At 44.6% G+C, this 8,650-nt stretch overlaps 1 pseudogene; it reads left to right on the forward strand.

Annotated features, from left to right (window-relative positions):
• The first annotated feature begins 7,527 nt into the window (after positions 1-7,527).
• On the forward strand, positions 7,528-7,624 carry LOC118000201 (annotated as a pseudogene).
• The last annotated feature ends 1,026 nt before the right edge of the window (positions 7,625-8,650 follow it).

Consider the following 8,650-nt stretch of genomic DNA (forward strand, 5'->3'; position numbering starts at 1 on the left):
GAGAGAGAGAGAGAGAGAGCACAAGCAGGGGGAGGGGCAGAGGGAGAAGCAGGCTTCCCGCTGAGCAGAGAGCCCCCCCCATGCAGAGCTCGATCCCAAGACCCTGGGATCATGACCTGAGCCAAAGGCAGACGCTTAACTGACTGAGCCACCCAGGTGCCTCCCCCCACAGGTTCTTTCTTTCTTTCTTTTTTTAAAGATTTTTATTTACTTATTTGACAGTGAGAGACACAGCAAGAGAGGGAACACAAGCAGGGGGAGTGGGAGAGGGAGAAGCAGGCTTCCCACTGAGCAGGGAGCCCCATGCGGGGCTCGATTCGAGGACCCTGGGATCATGACCTGAGCCGAAGGCAGACTCTTAACTGATTGCGTCACCCAGGCGCCCCTAAAAGTTTTTATTGTAGTTCTGGTTAGTCCATGTAGGGTGTTCTATTACTTTCAGGTGTACAATATAGTGATTCAGCACATCCATGCATCAGCTGGTGCTCATCTAAACTTCTTACACCTTACCTGTTTTTATCAGCTGTAGGTGGGGGAGCTCCTTGTTCACTGCTCTATCCCGGTGTTTGACATTTATTAAACAAATGCTTGTTGCTAAATTGTATTTCTTTTCTTTTTTTTTTTTAAGATTTTATTTATTTGAGAGAGAGAATGAGACAGAGAGAGAGAGCATGAGAGGGGGGAGGATCAGAGGGAGAAGCAGACTCCCCGCTGAGCAGGGAGCCCGATGTGGGACTCGATCCCGGGACTCCGGGATCATGCCCTGAGCCGAAGGCAGTCGCTTAACCAACTGAGCCACCCAGGCGCCCCTAAATTGTATTTCTTCTCAGCTACAGTTCATACTCGTGGCCTTGCCTAGTGCTTTCCTTGATTATAATACCATATTGTGTTTTTCTTTCTTATTTGTTACAGATTGTTTTCCTAGCTATTATTAACTCTTAATTTTTGGTCATTCCTGCTTCCCAGAAGTTTCAACGTTTTTATAGTCCAGTCATATTTATTAATTTCTTCCAAAGTTTCTTCTTTTAATTTTGTGCTTAGTTGCCCCGCACCTTGAGATCAGATGAGTACCCTGATATTTTTTTCTGGTTGTTTAAAGGTTTCCATATGACTCTACCACTTGCAGAATTTATTTAAAGTTACTCTTTGCCATCACAACTCTTAAATTTTCTACTGTTTTGTTATTTGAAAACTTATTCCTTGGTGATAGCTCTGATGAGAGTGTGGAGTGATCCATCTTCAAAATTCATTTTATATTTCCCAAAATATCTGTGACTAATTCAATTTCTGCACTAATAAAAAGAAAAAACCACATGGTTAGGATAAAATTGTGTGACAAATCATATAGAACATCAAACTAGCTTCATCTAGCAAAATTTTAGAATCTCCTGATAAAAACCTAAAACACAGGTTATGTTGGACGTTAGCCCCAAAATGATTTTCAACATTTGCTGTGAAGAGAGAATGAAAATAAACCAGAGTCCAAATTAACTCAGCAACCTTCACAGATGGTTTTAAGCTAATTAAATATTTTTCTTGAAAACTGAACTGAAGCTAAGAGGGTAATTAATAATTATACTCCTTGATCCTCTTACTATAGCTTTAATCAGCATTTGGTTTTAGTTATAATATGTCAGAGATGGGACTCAAATGACTCTTTTTTGAACCAAATATTTTAACTAGAGGAGTGTTCCATTTAGTGCTACCACTCATTATCACAAAACTGCCATATTTTAAAACATATCTCAAAATTTTCTTATAAAACTGCCTTAAGGGCTGGCAATATGTTCCTTTTGCTGCCCTCAGGATACTTCGAGGGAAGATATACGTTCTGGCAACAGCCTAAAGAAATTTGGACTAAAGTTTCGGGAATGTGGTTGGGGGATCCGCCTGATAAATAAAAAAATGAGACTATCGGGGCGCCTGGGTGGCTCAGTCGGTTAGGCGTCTGACTCTTGATCTCAGCTCAGGTCACGATCTCAGGGTCGTGAGTCAAGCCATGCATTGGGCTCTGTGCTGGGTGTGGGGCCTACTTAAAAAAATGAGACTACCGTTCTCTCACTTACAATATTGTGGTCGGATTCGAGTAACATCAAAATCCACTTACAGTGGCTAAAGGAAATGGATTCTTTTTTTTCTGACGTATTAAGAAGTTCCAGGCTGCTGGCATGGATTTCAGCTGCTCCATGATGTCAACGTTTGTATTGGCTGCAATTCTTTTGTTGGTCTTTTACTCAGGGACTGCTGCCCCAGGGTCACAGGATGGCTGGGCTATCCTCAGCATCACTCCTATGTTCGAGGCCGGAAGAAAGCATAAGAGCAAGGAGCTAAGCCAGCGTGTTCCTCAGTTAACAGGAAAACCAGTGATTGCCCTGGTGTCGCTAGTCACACTGCCATCCCATCTGCAGGAATGCTGGGAAAGCAGGGGATAGGCTTGTCACAACTGAATCAGACCATTCGTGACCCATCCGTAGCCTGGATAGGAACACGTTACCTCCCGTAACAAAATAGGGAGTTCTGATGACAGGGACGAAATGCGAATGGGGCAGGCCACCACCTGTGTCCGCTGCAAATATGAATGGTGGTAGGTTGTCTATGCAGATAGTTCCAAAAAAGAATTGCACAGTAAACGGGGGGGAACCTCTAGAATATTTGAAGAATGCATTGGTTTGGTCATATGCGCTCTGGTACTGTGTTAAAAAACAGTAGTCCTGCCTTTGTTCATACTTTCCAATTGTTTAGTTAGTATTTTGGTCTTTTTTTCTATTAAGCTGCATTATTCCTTAAGATAAGGACGCTATTTGTTTTTTATGCCACTGTGTATTTAGAATTCCATGTGGAATTCGTTTGTGGACACTAAGGACATGCTTATTTAATGATTAAATGGCAGTCAATTGAATTTCGTGTTATTAAGTCCCTCAAGGATGCAACATACTATGCTTGGGATCTTCCACATTTGTGGACACCTACTCATGTGGTATGATTGCTAGGGTAATCATCCCAAATTCTAGGATGTGCCAGGATGTTCTTAGCAATACGGTTTGGCTAAAAGGGTCCCTGGATCAATTATAAAACTTTGCAATTATAGAAACCTCAGAGATGCTCAAAAGCTAACTTTATTAGTGTTTTTCACCAAACAGTTTGCATCAAGAATGCAAAGCATAGTGGTTAGAGCCCTTGCACTTTATTGGAATAAGGTGATACTCAGTGTTCCTGCCTTTGACATATATTTGCACTGTGTTGTGCTCCTGAGTGTAAGTAACCCAGGGAGTGAAGCAGAGAAATGCATATGCTTACAGCCAGAAGAATGAAGCTCAAGGTTGGGTAGCATGACTGTGTGTGGGAGAAGTTCCTGAGTTGGGTTAATTACTGAGAAAAGAAACGAGCTGACTAGATAGTAGACACAGGAGCATGACTTAACTTGTGCCGGAGACCGTCCCTTGGCAACAGTGAGGGATCGGAGAACGAAAGAAGTGGAAGGACCCCATGCTATAAACATCCAGAGAGTAGGTGACCGATTCAGGATTCTTTTCTTGCGAAGGATAAATAACCCAGCCTACTTTAGCGAAAACGCAAATCCGCTGACACATAACTGGTAAGACCCGGGGTTCAGCTGGATGCAGGGCGGCCAGTGTTTCCAGCAGCACCGATTCTCTTCATCTCTAACTTGGTTCTGTCTTCTTGGCTGTATTGGTTGTCTTTTCTTGGATACCAGAGAGCTGTAGTAGATCCTGTTACCACAGGAGAAGGAAGAGCCCTGTGTCCCAGGGACAGTCACATAGCCTGCTCAGTCTCCCCTCCAGGTCATCTCAGCACGGACAGGACTACACACTCCTGCCCTGCACATAGACCAGCGGGGTCTCAGAGTGTGGGCCTCGGACCACCAACATCAGTATCACCTGATACTGGGACTTGGAAGAAAGGAAATGCTTGGTCCCCACCCCAGACCTACAAAATCAGAAAATCTAGGGATGGGACCCTGTGTGTGCTTTCACAAACCCTCTGGGAATTTCTGGTGCAAATTAAAGTTTGAGGACCATTGGCTTCGGGAAACTGACTCCTGACTGGAGAAGGAGGCCTCGTTTGAGGGAGAATATATTTTCGCAGCAATAAGGGCAGTTTAGCCAAAGGTCAAGTTAGATGAACTTCTAGAATCTATCAAATGCCAGAAAAAGAGAAGAAAAATAACTGTAAGAGAGATTGCTGTGTGCCGTCTGAACATGGCTATTTTGACCCTGAAAAAATGCAAATGCATTTTTGTTCCCTTAGCACACACTCTGCAGTCCAGTAATAATGCATTGTAAACAGACCATATTAAAACAAACAGTTCTCTCTCGATCTTTTTTTTTTTTTTTCAATATTTTCTCTAAATAGTTATTTGGTAATACACATTTTTCTGTTTTGTAGAGTCCCTAAATAGCAGAGGTCTCTGTTCGGAGGAGCCAGCTCATGCCTCCTAGTGCCAGAATGTTCATGGAGTTTTCGTTTTACTAAATAAAGAGTTGGAGCTAAAGTCAGCCCTGTGGTGGTACTGGGCCCTCGACCCAGTAGGAAAAATAAGGAACTAACAGTCTCTATCCCTCCTCAAACCAGAGCTGGTCATGGACCAAACGGTGCCAAGGGGGAGTCACATTCTCTGGTTTTCTGTCTTTCCTTCCAGCCATTTATCTTCACAATGCCCAAAATTGGCATTTTGCCAAACATTGGACCCATGCTTTTAACATGGGGTGATGTTGCATTTGTTCTCACCATACACCCCAACAAAATCCTCTAACATCAAACGTTTGCAGTGTAACACTTGCCTGGAAGGGTTAACCCTGGAAAAAGGGCCAGGGGTAACAGACACTAACAATTTTCTGATGCTGACGGTATTACTTGAAGTCAGAATTCGATCGGCAGCTTCCGTGATTCATTCTTCAGATTCATCCTTATGGTAGCCTCCACAATGTCCTTGTTGACCTCTCAGCTTTCTTTGTCTTGGAAGAGGGACCACAGGCTCTCTTATGGCCCTATGGCTTTTGCTTTCTCCACCGTGTGGACTCATGGTCTGGGAGATAGAAGGGACTTTGGCAATTGATCATTTATTTATTGGTTTCCTCTAGGGCAGGCTGTGTTTAAATGCCAGGTGCCACTGAGGGTCCCTTGCCTCAAAGCGCCTCTCAGGGGACAGTCTCTGCCATTGGAACTCTCCCAACTCCCCCACTCCTGTCAGCCAGAAGCAGTACTCCCCAAGAGTTAGTCCAGTGTTTAGCATGCAGCCTCAGGAGACAGACTATAGATACTTAGATCTCTGCCAGGTTGCCTGCAGGCTGGGCTCCTTGGGCAGGTAACTTAACCTCTCTGGTCCCCATTGTAAAATGAGGATCATGATAACACAAGGGCGTGGTGGCGAGCGTAAAAGGAATGAGTAGACATAAAGGGTGCTGAGCGCTCAGTATAAGCATTAGCTGTTGTCTGGACTTCTCAGTGGTGCTTCGCTCCCTCTGCCTCACATCCTGGGTTATCAGGCTCCCCTGCTGGATGGAAAGGTTCATCGTAAGGGCAGGGGCTATATCTGCTCATCCTTTAGGATCATCCTTTAGTAGCTAAACCTCAGTGTAGTATCTTGAGCTTAAGAGGAGCTCAAGAAATGTGTTTTGAGTTACATTGAAGCCCCCTTGCTCCCACCCTGAGCATATTTGGCAAATTCCAGAAGAACAGGCCTCCCTGCTCCTTTCTTTCACCTAAAAGTGAAGTTCTCCAACTTAATCTGTGGATGGATCCCTGCCAGGATTCTGATTCTCCAGATTCCTTTTGCAAAATCGTTCTCCGCACCACCAAAGCTGCTGGCTGCTCCCATGTCTTCCCTGTTCTCCTCTGGTCTTCTTGGGGTCCCCCAGCCAAGGCTGCCCGTAGGAACCCACCCCACTGAGCAGCCCCTCAGCTGGGTCGTCTGATAAGATGTCCCCTGCCCCACCTGTGCCCATTATACCCGGGGCCTGTAACTCTGTCACCTAATGGTGGCGTGTCAGGCCCTCGAAGAAACAGGTTGGACGAAGAGCTTTTGAGTTCTTCATGTCACGCTGTGTAAGCAGTACGGTCACCTTCTTCGGTCTCTTTTTATGACCTTCTGACCCCATCCATGCTTTGGAACCACTTTCTCATTCAGGAGCCAAAGAACAAGTGGGAGAATGAACAGAGTGCCTGACCGCTCCCTGCCCCCGCCGCCCAAGATCGCTCAGCTCCTGTGTGATTGTGGCCCAGGTCGCTAGCAGTGCTCTTGCCGGTGGGGAGACCAGGGGCCTGACTGCCTGGGCAGGAGAGCAGGAGTACGCCGCCCCCGGAGACAGCAGTCTGCTGTGTAAGGGGAACAGAGGAAGCTGGAAGATCCACCAGGTGACCACTTTGATGTGTAAATGCTCATTACACATCAAATGCTTCCCTGCTGTGGGTCTGAGCAGTGGGAGGTGTATTAGTTTCTCAGGGCTGCTCTCACAAGAGCCACCAACTGGGTGGGGGGCGGGGTGGCAGTTACAACAGCACAAATTCCTTCTCTCACAATTCTGGAGGCCCGAAGTCAAGATGTCGGCAGGGCCGTGCTCTCTCCATGGCTCCAGGGGAGAATCAGTTCCCTTTGTCTTAGCTTCTGGTGTCGTCGAAAATGTCCTCGGCATTCCTTGGCTTGTAGACACATCCCCTCTGTCTCTGTCTCCACCATCACATGGCGGCGTCTTCCTGCGACCAGTCACATTGGATCAGGGGCCCACCGTCCTTCAGCATGACTGCATCTTAACTAATGACATCTACAACAACGCTATTTCCAAATAGTGCTGCATTCTGAAATGTTGAGGGTCGGGACTTCCACATATCTCTTTTTGGGGAAACATAATTCATCCCATCAACCCAAGGGGAGATGTTTTGATGTAGCTGTATGATAGGTGTTTCCGTATTCTTTTGGATTGGATTTATATCTAAAAATGAGACTGTTGGTCCCACCTGAGTGGGTTATTCAAGGGGAAGGAAGTGAGATATGGAGCAGGTTTGGAGGTATCGATGGAGAAAGCATTAGCTTACTGCACCCACACCAAATCCAGTCCATGTCACAAACTAGATCCATCCCTACCCAAGCTTCTACTTTCAAATAGGGCCCACAGAAGCACAGAACCTTCCCACAGCTGGATTGAAAATCCTCTCTCTGTTGTAATCTGTCGATCACTCTGTTCTCACCTTCATACATGCAGAGAAACCCGTCTTTCCAGGTCTCCATTTCTAGCAGGAGCTGGTTTCCAGGCAGAGGTCAAGACTGGTGCAAAAGGCAACAACTCATTTGAAACTAGAGTCTCTTGGAATTCAGAGGTCCAGCAGTAGAGGGAAGTAGAGTCAGGTGAGCTTGGGTGAAGGGTTTCAGCAATATCCCCAGCAGTCGGCCTTTCTCCATCTGTTGACTCTGCTTTCCCCACCCAACCTCATTGGCTTCATTTTTAATCATTTCCTCCCCAAAGGACCAAACCGTTGTCCTGACTTCTGCTACCATTGATTGGTTTTGCCTACTTTTGAAGTTTTATACTAAAATTGGAATGACAGAAGATCGGCATGGCCCCTGCACAAGGATGACATGCAAATTCGTGAAGTTTAAATGAATGAAATCATGCCGTATATATTTAACGTCTACTTCTTTTGCCTACGTTATGTTGGTAGGAACCGTCCATTTTGTTACACGTGGTTGCAGTTCATTCGTTTTCAGTGCTACTTGTCTGTGGTATGAATATATCACAACTCACAGTGCATCTGTCTCTTTTGGGATAGATGAACATTTTCAGTTTTTAACTATGACTGCCAGAAACTTCTGTATATGTTTTTTTTGAGCGGGCACATAAACACATGTATCCTAGGAGGAGAATTGCTAGGCAAGAGGATTTGCATGGACTCAGTGTTAGGAGATAATGTAAAAACAGTGTTCCTACGTGATTGCGTGAATTTATGCTCACCCCAGTGGTAGAAGAGACTTCGTTTGTCCCAGTGTCAGTCTTTTAAATATCACTACTCTGGTGGTTTGTTGTGATTCCTTACCATGATGTAATTTGATTTTTCCTGAAGATGAGTGAACGGCCTTTTTATATATTTATTGGCCATTTAAATACCCTACTTTGTAAAGAAACTGTTTAAATCTTATTTGTTTGTTCGTTTGTTTGTTTGGGGGGGGGGGTACACAGGGAGAGGGAGAGGCAGAGAATCCCAAGCAGACTCCATGCAGAGCGCATGGACTCTCAGGACCCATGAGATCACGACCTGAGCCAAAATCAAGAGTCAGACACTTAACTGACTGAGCTGCCAAGGTTTAAATCTTTTGGCTATTTTTGTAGGTCATTTATGTTTTTCTTATTGATTTGAAGGTTTTTAAAAAATATGTGTTCTAGACAAATCTTTTATGGGAATTATGTGTACAAATATTTTCTCCTACTCTCCACATGCCTTTTTACTCTCTTACAGTATTTAACAATGAACAGAAATTCTTAATGTAATTCAATTTATCATTGTTTTCTTTTGGAATTAGTGTTTTTGCATCTGGTTTAAGTAATCTAAAGCACTCTTTTACTGTTCATATTTAGACTTATCCATCTCGAATATATTTTTATGCTTGGTATGAGATAGAGGTTAATGATGCATTTTT

Source organism: Mirounga leonina, unplaced genomic scaffold, assembly GCF_011800145.1.
Source record: "Mirounga leonina isolate KUSES-001 unplaced genomic scaffold, KU_Mleo_1.0 Mir_488, whole genome shotgun sequence".
Lineage (NCBI taxonomy): Eukaryota > Metazoa > Chordata > Mammalia > Carnivora > Phocidae > Mirounga > Mirounga leonina.